This window comes from Rattus norvegicus, chromosome 1 (genome assembly GCF_036323735.1).
Source record: "Rattus norvegicus strain BN/NHsdMcwi chromosome 1, GRCr8, whole genome shotgun sequence".
In the NCBI taxonomy this organism is placed as follows: Eukaryota; Metazoa; Chordata; class Mammalia; order Rodentia; family Muridae; genus Rattus; species Rattus norvegicus.
In genome coordinates this window covers 219,832,892-219,845,453 of record NC_086019.1, presented here as the reverse complement: position 1 = coordinate 219,845,453, position 12,562 = coordinate 219,832,892, and positions in this window count along the sequence as shown.

The window sequence follows — 12,562 nt, the reverse complement described above, 5'->3', positions numbered from 1 at the left end:
GTAGTTTTCTATATGACATCACTAATTAGTGTTTTCCTGTGCTAAGAGTGGCACAGATGTGAATTGCTGCTCCCTACTCCGTCTTTCATGCTCCATTGGAATTGGTGTGTTTAGGCTCACTTGGAAGGAAGAGCAACAGCTGGAGCTGGAAAGGCTGTGCCCATGTCCATGGCCCCCAGCCCAGCTGTCTTCTCAGGTCCTACCACCCAAATAGTTTTGGCCCTAGCTTCAACTCCCTCTCAGCCTGAGCCAAAGAAAGCTGCTGACTGGGCACTTAACACCCTTCCCCTAAAGCTAATATCTGTGATTATAGGGAGGTTATCACTTTTCGTAGTGGAAATTCTTCTCTGTCTTGTGGCATCATCTCTTACCAGCTCTTGGCCTGGACAAGATATATGCAACCTCTTTCTCCAGTGCAGCCTTTCCCTGAGCCAGAGGTTAGGGGAGAGTTTAGAATTTGGGATAAGTGTATATTTTCGTGTATATATTCATGCCTATGACTGTGTGGGTTGCTGTCGTGTTCTCAAGGAGTCTAAGCCACTTGGATCTTGCGTCTGTAGATGTGATCCTGGGTTGTATCAAGTGCTTATTTATGTACAAGTTTAGGGGGTGGACCCAGGGTGGGTGGATAGTTCATTTGTAAGACAGAATATGTGTGGGATGGCATGAGGCTAAGCCAAAGAATTCCCACGGGAAAGCACTGCATAAGGAACTGATTTTCCAATCTACAGAAGGATCTGCACTTTTGTTTGTTTTTAACCAAAGCTAAACAAAACAAAGCAAAACAAAACCAACTTTGAAAGACGGGAGAAATAGCCAAACCTGATGCCTAAGAGGAGTCACAAGACTTCAAGAACTCTGCTGTGGCCTGAATCCAGGGATGTGACAGGAAGAGAATTTAGTCAGCACCTATGGTGGGCAGTCCTGAGCCTTGAAATGAGACTGCTTTTTGTCTGGAGGTGTAAGTGCAATTGCACCTGTCTGAGTACATCTTGGTTCCTATATCTTACCATACTTTGTCTGCCATCAGTTGGCACTAATTGACCTTGATGCTTTGAGATATCTCCTGAGCAGACAGGAGCAGCCCCTCCACCAGAAACACCAAAGTCTCTGGTACACCATTTTACTCCATTCTCCCCACGGACTCCCAAGTGGGAACTGCTGTGACAGTGAGTTCATCACAGACAGACAGTGCCAGCATCATCTGTCCCCTAGTCTTCTCCTGCTTGCCCATTCTGCACCTCCTGTTCCTTCATCCTTTGCTCTCAAACAGGTAACAGTGCCAGGTAAATAAGCTTTGTGCGACAAGTTGGGTCTTGCCTTGCCCCCCTTTCCAGTCCTTCCTCCCACTGGGACAAAGGGATCAACCTGTTTAAAAGCCAGCTTGCTTTCTCACACATGGGGATACTGGAGACAAGCCCCTTGTGTCTTTTGAAATAGGAAGAAAAATGAGTGTTCAAGAACATGACTCCTGGACTGGGCTCTTGGTACCAACTCAGTATTGCATCACAAATACAGCATTTTTGTTTCTATTTTATTTTTATTAGATATATTTTATTTATATTTCAAATGTTATGCCCTTTTCTGGTTTCCTATCCATAAACCCCATATCCCAACTCCCCTTGCCCTTCTTCTATGACAGTGTTCCCCCACTCAACCATCTATTCCTTCCCTCCTACTTGCCCTCAGATTCCCCTCCACAGGGGGGGTCCAGCCTTGGCAGGACCAAGGTCTTCTCCTCCCATTTGGACCAAACAAATACATCCTCTGATACATATGCAGATGGATCCATGGGTATGTCTATGTGAAATCTTTGGATGTTTGTTTAGTACCTTGGAGCTCAGGTTGGTTGGTATTTTTCTTATGGGGTTGCAAGCCTCTTCAGCTCCTATAATCCTTTCTCTAACTCCTCAATGGGGACCCCTATTATCAGTTCGATGGTTTGCTCCTGGCATGTGTCTATGCATTTGTCATAGTTTGGCAGAGTCTTTCATAGGAAAGCTATATTAGGCTTTTATCAGCATTCACTTTTTGGCATCAGCAATACTGTCTGGGATTGGTGGCTGTATGTATATGGACTGGATGCCCAGGTGAGGCAGGCACTGAAAGGCCATTCCTTCAGTCTCTGTTCCAAACTTTTTCTCCATATCTCCTCCTATGAATATATTTGTTCCCCCTTTTAAGAAGAATTGAAGCATCTGCACTTTGACCGTCCTCCTTCTTGAGCTTCATGTGGTCTGTGGATTGTATCTTGGGTAATCAGATTTTGGGCTAATATTCAGTTATGAGTGACTGCATATCATGTGTGCTCACTTGTGTTTTGGTTACCTCACTCAGGACAGTATCTTCTAGTTCCATTCCTTTGTCTATGAATTTCATGATGTCGTTGCTTTTACTAGCAGAGTAGTACACTACTATGTTAATGTACCACATTTTTGTATCCATTTTTCTATTGAAGACATCCAGGTGCTTTCCAGCTTCTGGCTATTATAAATAAGGCTGCTATGAACATAGTGGAGCAGGCCCTTGAAACCCCCCCATTATTGATGTTATTAGTATGATTAGAGTTAAGTATGACTGGGTTCATGGAAAAACCCCAGTCAGCTGCAGAAGACTAATACAAATCTGGTGGTCAGGATGAATAATGATATGATAAAGTTCTGACCTTGCTGAGAAATACATCTGACATCAGGATACCCAATGTAATGACCTGTAACCATTCTGAAAAACCAACATCCTGCTGACCAATAGATATGACAAACCTGTGACCTTTCTCACATCCTGTCAACATCAGCCGATTCCCTGACCACACGAATACTGTGTCCTTGGCCTGCGTAAATGTTTCATACTTCCCCCCTCCTTCTGTTACCCCTGTTATGGTATAAATTCAGCCTTATGAAAAAATAAAATTGTTGCCTTGATCAGACTCTTGTCTTAGTGTCCTTCTTTGAGTCTCTTGTCCCTGATTCTCTTCCAGGTACCCTCAGCACCCTTGTTGACAAATGGCACCCAGCATGCAGCTGTTTGGAGGTCTTCTGGAGGAGAAGATTGTCCCCTGTGAATAGACAGGCCTGTCTTCCTTGTTTGTTGGAGCCTTTGCTCCCCTCTGGAGCTTTTGCTCCCCCACTTCTGGCAACCATGGACCACCCGACCTTGGTTCAGAGGCTTGGTGTGTGTTTTTCCCTGGATGAAGCAGATCTCAGTGGTGAGTGATGGGGCAAGCATTCTACAGTCACCTTTTGTGACAGGACTCAGGGAGTCTCTCAGGACATGAAGAATAGGGTTAAGAAAAAAGATTTAAAGTAATTCTTATACTTTGTAGGAAACATTTGTCCATAGTTCCCCAGGAGGGAACAATTGATACAAAAGATAATGCAGATTTAGTGATTGTTTAATGGGCCAGCTAATCCTGTTGCTGAAGTCTGTCCTCTGTAATGAATAAAAGTTGTGTGCTTTTTGGGTTGCCTCTCCCTGCGTGGATGAGCAACCCCATGTACATGGATTAAAAACTTTATACCCTCATGCTATTGCAGCAGTCACTTTGTCAATCTGTGCTCTGTGGGTGGCGCTCCTGATGAAAGGCCACTATGGGGTCTTACAACATTTTGGTGCATCAGCTGGGAACTGTGCTTCCTCAAAACCACAAATGGTGAGGAGATCAGAGGTAAGCTTGAGCAAATCTGTGTTTTGTGTTTTGTGTTACTTTCTGTTTTGTCTCTGTGTCATGTTGTCTCATCTTTGTTTCATGTTATCTGTGTTGTCCGTGTCTGCTGTCTGAAGGGTTCAAGTGCCTTTAGAGGGGGGTCTGAGTCCCCCCGGAGAGGGGTTAGAGTCCCCTCAGTTGCTGTGGTTCCTGTGAGGGGCTTACGGCTGTGACAGGCAGATGTGCTAGTTGTCACAGGCCACAGGCCCTAAAGGATGCTCTAGGAGGAGAAAGGAATCTAGAGGACATTCTGGAATCCCTTTGGGAGGTGGGATCAGATGGTCTGCCTCATCCTGGAAGCAGCTAATGGATCTGCAGTTTGGACCAGGTACTGAAGGTATCAGACATCTGTGGAAATCACTTGTAGGATGCCTTGTCTTGGTCTTGTTTGTCTTCTTTGTTTTCTGTGGTATTATCCAGTTTCTTTTTGGCTTTTGTTTTGTTTTTGGACTTGGACTGATGACTGGGTTTGAAATCATGGAACTGTTTGTTTTGTTTGTCAAGCAGTTTTACTTGGTCCTCTTGGTGCTTAACTTGGAAATAATTTGCTTGAGAGAAATCGTTTTCTGCCAGGGAGTTTTGTATTTCTCCCCTGAGCCTCCTTTCCAAGGAGAGATGCCCCTCCCTTTGCTCCCCTTGTCCAGTCTAGCTGCTGTTAACAATTCATCACACATGTGTATGAAGGACTCCAAGTTAGCGAGTGACCCTGCCTGAAGCAGGCATTAACAAGAACCTGAAAGCTTTGCCTTGGATCCTGAAGAAAGGATCTCCCTGTTGCTTAGACATTCACAGCTTCTAAGGAAGGGACAGCACAGAGTGAGAAAGTGTGGGGATGAGGGTGGCAAGTGTGGAGGCCTGCTAGCAAGCAAGCTGCAGGCTGTGCATGGGCAGTGGTATAGTTCAGGCCAAGTTGGCATAAGAGGAGTTTCAAGGCTGATGCTTTGACAGCAAGAAGATAGCATGAAGTTAGTGATTAGTTTAAAGACTATTATGAGACTTCTGGCCCTGAAAAAAATTCCAGTAGCTGCCTTCAGTGGCCAGACCTTCAACACTTGCTCACAGAAGGAGAGTGTTCATTAAGAGAAGTTCTTTGAGGGAGCCTGCCTTATCTGTTGGCCCTATTCCAAGAGAGGAGTAGATCTCTAGCATTGTCACCTTTCCCATTAGCCATCATTGACATAGAGAGTGCCTCTGATCCTATCCCTACAACAGTCAGTTCCTGCCCCTGTGGTCAAAATGCCCCAGGTTGTGGTGCATGGGAACCTCTAAAGTAGTTTCAGAAAGAGTCTGCAGCAGACTTCGAGGAATATTGTTTGGTCAGACAGAATGGGCTTTACTCTAGGATGATAAGAAGAGAAAGTCTTGGTACCGGCTATTCAGCCTACTCCAACTGGAGGCAGTAGACAAGGTCAGGATCAATGTTTTCTTTTCTATGGCCCTCTAACCCAGTGAGACAGCTTGGTGAAGGATTGCTACTGAAGTCCTGGAATTCAGAGGCTTAGGAAGGGCTATACTTCTATTAAAGATCAGTACTCCTGTGTTAGAAATTTCTTTATTGGATGTAAGAGGCAGGAAGCCTGCTCAACTGTGGACTCCTGCCTCAGGAACAGCAGCAGAAAGAGTCCTTATAACCAGTTATCTCTAACTATAGCTTACTTTCTGATACCTGAGGCTTCAATTGGATCACACCCCCCTGGGCAAGCGTCCTTCAATACCCAGATGCTATTTTCTCCTGGTCCCTTGACTCAAGGTTGCTAGCCGTGTATGACAGCCTGGAAGAAACTTCCCCCCTAAAGGTTATGAGCCATACATTTCTTTTGTCAGCTGCTTGGCATCTAGCACCCAGGTCCTAACCAGCTCTCCATCCTTTTGTTATTAGTTCTTACTGGAAACCTAGTGTCCTTCAGAGGCTGGGTCTCTTGAGAGGCAGAGCCACCAAGCTGACACTGAAGGGAGGTACTCATTAAGGGAGAATCTAAGTCCAGAGAGACAGCCGGTAACAGACTCCAGCTGCCCCTCTGCTTGACTTTCTGTTTCACAGGTACAAAGCTTGCACTGGCCTTTTCAATCCAAGAAAGCTGCCTCATTTAGCTGTGTGACTGAATGCTATTTGTCACCTGATCTGGTTGTTCCATCAGCTCTCAACAGGCCACCCCCTAGCTTTCTTGCCTGGCCCCTTTCCTCTCTTCTTCAGAATTTTATCACCTAATGCACTGTGTTGTTTGACTTATAATACCTCCCATCCTGCTAATAATATGCATGTCACAGATGCCCATTGTGAAGGTTCTAATTCTAAAACAAGGGGATGGTACATCCCCCTAAAAATTAAATTTACCTCCATGTGTTGAAACCAGGATTGGACATGTGGATATACTTGGGATCTTAGACTGTTTCAATCAGGTGCTGAGACAGGGTACCAGCTCAGTGTTCCATCACAAATACAGCATTTTTGTTTCTATTTTATTTTTATTGGATATATTTAATTTACATTTCAAATGTTATGCCCCTTTCTGGTTTCCTGTCAATAAACCCCTTATTGTAACCCCCTTGCCCTTCTTCCATGACAGTGTTCCCCCACTCAATCATCTACTCCTTTCCTCCTACTTGCCCTCAGATTCCCCTACACAGGGGGGGGCCCAGCCTTGATAGGACCAAGGTTTCTCCTCCCATTGGCCCCAACAAGGGGTCTTCTGACACATATGCAACTGGAGTAATGGGTCTGTCTATGTGTAGTCTTTGTACTCTTGGAGCTCAGGTTGGTTGGTATTATTGTTTTATGGGGTTGCAAGCCTCTTCAGCTCCTATAATCCTTTCTCTAACTCATCAATGGGGACCACTATTATCAGTTCAAATATTGCCTGCTGGCATTCACCTCTGGGTTTTTCATAGTCTGGTAGAGCTTCTCAGGGGACAGCTATATCAGACTTTTATCAGTATGAACTCTTCAGCATCAACAATATTGTCTGGGATTGGTGATTGTATGTATATGGACTGGATCCCCAGGTGGGGCAGACACTGAAAAGCCATTTCTTCAGTCTTGACTTCAAACTTTGTTTCTATATCTCCTCCTATAAATATTTTTGATTCCCCTATTAAGAAGGACTGAAGCATCTGCACTTTGATCACTCTCCTTGATCTTCATGTGCTCTCTGGATTATATCTTGTGTAATATTAGCTTTTGGGCTAGTATCCATTTATCAGTGACTGCATGCCATGTGTGTTCATTTGTATTTTGGTTACCTCACTCAGGACAATATTTTATAGTTCCATTCATTTGCCTATGAATTTCATTAAGTCATTGCTTTTAATAGCACAGTAATACACTATTATGTAAATGTACCAAATTATCTGTATCCATTCCTCTGTTGAAGGACATCTGGGTGCTTTTCAGCTTCTGGCTATTATAAATAAGGCTGCTATGAACATAATGGAGCATGTGTCCTTGTTTTATATTGAAGCATCATTTGGATATATGCCCAGGAGTGGTATATCTGGGCCCTCAGGTATTATATTGTCCAATTTTCTGAGGAAACTCAAGACTGATTTCCAGAGTGGTTGTATGGGCTTCGAATCCCACCAAAAAAATGGAGGAATGTTCCTCTTTCTCCACATCCTTAACAGTATCTCTTTTCAACTGAGTTTTTGGTCTTAGCCATTCTGATGGCATGAGGTGCAATCTCAGTGATGTTTTGATTTGCATTTCGCTGAAGACTAATGATGTTGAAAATTACATTAGCTATTTGATATTCCTCAGCTGAGAATTCTGTTTCACTTTGTACCCCATTTTTTTATTATTATTAACTTGAGTATTTCTTATTTACATTTCGAGTGTTATTCCCTTTCCCGGTTTCCGGGCAAACATCCCCCTAATCCCTCCCCCTCCCCTTCTTTATGGGTGTTCCCCTCCCCATCCTCCCCCCATTGCCACCCTCCCCCCAACAATCTAGTTCACTGGGGGTTCAGTCTTAGCAGGACCCAGGGTTTCCCCTTCCACTATTGGCTTAGTCCCTGGAAGCTCTGGTTGCTTGGCATTGTTGTACATATGGGGTCTCGAGCCCCTTCAAGCTCTTCCAGTTCTTTCTCTGATTCCTTCAACAGGGGTCCCGTTCTCAGTTCAGTGGTTTGCTGCTGGCATTCGCTTCTGTATTTGCTGTATTCTGGCTGTCTCTCTCAGGAGAGATCAACATCCGGCTCCTGTCGGCCTGCACTTCTTTGCTTCATCAATCTTGTCTAATTGGATGGCTGTATATGTATGGGCCACATATGGGGCAGGCTCTGAATGGGTGTTCCTTCTGTATCTGTTTTAATCTTTGCCTCTCTATTCCCTGCCAAGGGTATTCTTGTTCCCCTTATAAAGAAAGAGTGAAGCATTCACATTTTGATCATCCGTCTTGAGTTTCATGTGTTCTGTGCATCTAGGGTAATTCAAGCATTTGGGATAATAACCACTTATCAATGAGTGCATACCATGTGTGTTTTTCTGTGATTGGGTTACCTCACTCAGGATGATATTTTCCAGTTCCAACCATTTGCCTACGAATTTCATAAAGTCATTGTTTTTGATAGCTGAGTAATATTCCATTGTGTAGATGTACCACATTTTCTGTATCCATTCCTCTGTTGAAGGGCATCTGGGTTCCTTCCAGCTTCTGGCTATTATAAATAAGGCTGCTATGAACATAGTGGAGTATGTGTCTTTTTTATATGTTGGGGCATCTTTTGGGTATATGCCCAAGAGAGGTATAGCTGGATCCTCAGGCAGTTCAATGTCCAATTTTCTGAGGAACCTCCAGACTGGTTTCCAGAATGGTTGTACCAGTCTGCAATTCCACCAACAATGGAGGAGTGTTCCTCTTTCTCCACATCCTCGCCAGCATTTGCTGTCACCTGAGTTTTTGATCTTAGCCATTCTCACTGGTGTGAGGTGAAATCTCAGGGTTGTTTTGATTTGCATTTCCCTTATGACTAAAGATGTTGAACATTTCTTTAGGTGTTTCTCAGCCATTCGGCATTCCTCAGCTGTGAATTCTTTGTTTAGCTCTGAACCCCATTTTTAATAGGGTTATTTGTCTCCCTGCGGTCTAACTTCTTGAGTTCTTTGTATATTTTGGATATAAGGCCTCTATCTGTTGTAGGATTGGTAAAGATCTTTTCCCAATCTGTTGGTTGCCGTTTTGTCCTAACCACAGTGTCCTTTGCCTTACAGAAGCTTTGCAGTTTTATGAGATCCCATTTGTTGATTCTTGATCTTAGAGCATAAGCCACTGGTGTTTTGTTCAGGAAATGTTTCCCAGTGCTCATGTGTTCCAGATGCTGCCCTAGTTTTTCTTCTATTAGTTTGAGTGTATCTGGTTTGATATGTAGGTCCTTGATCCACTTGGACTTAAGCTTTGTAAAGGGTGATAAGCATGGATCGATCTGCATTCTTCTACATGTTGACCTCCAGTTGAACCAGCACCATTCGCTGAATATGCGGTCTTTTTTCCATTTGATGGTTTTGGCTCCTTTGTCAAAAATCAAGTGACCATAGGTGTGTGGGTTCATTTCTGGGTCTTCAATTCTGTTCCATTGGTCTGTCTGTCTGTCTCTGTACCAATACCATGCAGTTTTTATCACTATTGCTCTGTAATACTGCTTGAGTTCAGGAATAGTGATTCCCCCTGAAGTCCTTTTATTGTTGAGGATAGTTTTAGCTATCCTGGGTTTTTTGTTATTCCAGATGAATTTGCAAATTGTTCTGTCTAACTCTTTGAAGAAATGGATTGGTATTTTGATGGGGATTGCATTGAATCTGTAGATCACTTTGGTAAAATGGCCCTTTTTACTATATTAATCCTGCCATCCATGAGCATGGGAGATCTTTCCATCTTCTGAGGTCTTCTTCAATTTCTTTCTTCAGAGTCTTGAAGTTCTTATTGTTGTACCCCATTTTCAATAGGGTTATTTGAGCTCTGTGGAGTTTAACATGAATTCTTTGTAGATTTTAGATATTAGCCCTCTATCAGATGGAGGATTAATAAAGAACTTTTCCCAATTGGTTGTTGTTTTATGCTAATGACACTGTCCTTTGCCTTACAGAAGCTTTGCAGTTTTATGAGGTGCCATTCGTTGATTCTTGACCTTAGAGCATAAACCATTGGTGTAGTGTTCAGAGAATTTTCCCCAGTGCCCACATGTTCAAGACTCTTCCCCACCTTTTCCTTTATAAGTTTCAGTATATCTGGTTCTCTGTGGATATCCTTGATACACTCGGACTTGACCTTTGTACAGGGTGATAAGAATGTGAAATCTGTGCACAGCTTCATCAGTGTATATTCCTGGCACTCTATAGTCTGTAGTACAAGTGGCTATCGCCTTTATACAGAACATACTCTATTAAAGACCAGGAGAAAGACAATCATTGCATACTTCTGGTAAAATGTATAGATTAATAAAAGCAATCTACATAATTATAGAGAGCATTTCATTCCCTGGAACTGAGCAAAATTTTAAAAGAAGTTATATCAGTTTAGAAGGAAGAAAAACAGCAAACCATGGTACTACACAGTGCCTGCCATGATATTCACAATAAACAGGTAATGGAATGAAAACCTTAATGTTCTCAGCTGATTGAAGAAAAGAAAGAACAAAGTACTCAAATAAATTGTATGTAATGTACACTAATGATCTATGGAAATAGCTATTATTTAGAGCAAACTGGATCCACTAGAGATCATGAAGGTTTAGTCAGAGATGGAGAATGATGTAACAGAGGGAGTCTCAGCTAAATGAAGGTTGTATAAAAGAGTAACATGAAAGCCTATGGTTTTTGCATACACTTGCACCTTGACAGCACACCTAAAAGTTCTAGAACAGAAGAAAGAAAATACATTCAAGAGGAGTAGATGGCAGGAAATAATCAAACTGAGGGCTAAAATCAACCAAGTAGAAACAAAAAGGACTATACAAAGAATCAACAAAACCAGGAGCTGGTTCTTTGAGAAAATCAACAAGATAGATAAACTCTTAGTCAGACAAACCAGAGGGCACAGAGACAGTATTCAAATTAACAAATCAGAAGTGAAAAGGGAGATGTAACAGCGGAATGTGAGGAAATTGAAAAAAACAAAACAAAACAAAACATGAGATCCTACTACAAAAGCCTATATTCCACAAAACTAAATATCTGGATGAAATAATTTTCTAGACATATACCAGGCACCAAATTTAAATAAGGATAAGATAATCATCTAAACAGTCCCATAGTTGCTAAAGAAAACACTCCCAACAAAAAAAAAAGCCCAGGACAAGAAGGGTTTAGTACAGAATTCTATCAGACCTTCAAAGAAGACCAAATACCAATTCTCTTCAAACTATTCCACAAAATACAAACTGAAGGAACACTACCAAACTGCTTCTTATGAAGCCACAATTATTCTTATATCTAAACCACACAAACACTCTACAAAGACAATTTGAGATCCATTTCCCTTATGAATACCTATGCAAAAATACTCAATAAAATTCTTGTAAACCATTCCAAGAACACATCGAAATGATCAAGTAGGCTTCTTAGCGTGGATGCAGCAATGGTTCAAGATATAAAAATCCATCAAAGTAAACCACTATGTAAACAAACTCAAAGAAAAAAAACACATGATCATCTCTTTAGATGCTGAGAAAGCATTTGACAAAATTCAACACTACTTCATGTTAAAATTCTGGGAACGATCAGGAATTCAAGGCACATAACTGAACATGGTAGCAGCAACAGATAGTAAACCAGTAGCTAGCATCAAGCTAAATGGAGAGAAACTTGAAGAAATCCCACTAAAACCAGGGACTAGACAAGGCTGCCCATTCTCTCCTTACTTACTCAATATAGGACCCAAAGTTCTAGCCAGAGCAATCAGACAACAAAAGAACATCAAAGGGATAAAAATTAGACAGGAAGATATGGTAGTATATTTAAGTGACCACAAAAGTTCCATCAGAGAAATATTAAGCCTGATAAACAACTTCAGGAAAGTGTCTAGATATAAAATTAAGTCTAAGAAATCAGGAGCCTTCCTCTACTCAAAGGATAAACAGGTTGAGAAAGAAGTTTGGGAAATAACACCCTTCACAATGGTCAAAAATAAGAAAAATACCTCGCTGTGATGCTAACCAAGCTAGTGATAGATTTGTATGACAAGAACTTTAAGTCCCTGAAGAAAGAAATTGAAGAAGATATCAGAATATGGAAAGACCTCCCATGCTCATATATATATATGCAGAATTAATATAATAAAAATGGCCATTTTTTCACAACCAATCTAAAGATTCAAAGCAAAATCCATTAAAATTACAACTCAATTAATCATATAGTTAGAAGGCAATTTGCAAATTCATTTGGTATAACAAAAACCCAGGATAGCAAAACTATCTTAAATAATGAAAAACTTCTGAGAGAATCACCATCCCTGACCTCAGTGATAAAATACTGTGTTGTATTGGTACAGAAACTGGCAGGTAGATTAGTGGAATAGAATTGAAGACCTAGATATGAACCCACATACCTATGGTCACTTGGTCTTTGACAAAGAATCTAAAACCATCCAGTGGAAAAAAAGATAGAATTTTCAACAAGTGGTGCTGGTTCAACTAGAGGTCAGCATGTAGAAGATTATAAATTGGTTCGTTCTTAGGCCCTGTAAAAAACTAAAGTCCCAGTGGATCAAGGTCCTCCACAGAAAACCAGATACACTCACACTAGTAGAAGAAAAAAGTGTGGAAGAGCCTCCAATACATGGGCACTGGGGAAATTTTCCTGAACATAACACCAATGGCTTATGCTCTAAGATCAAGAATCGACAAATGGGACCTCATAAAACTGCAACA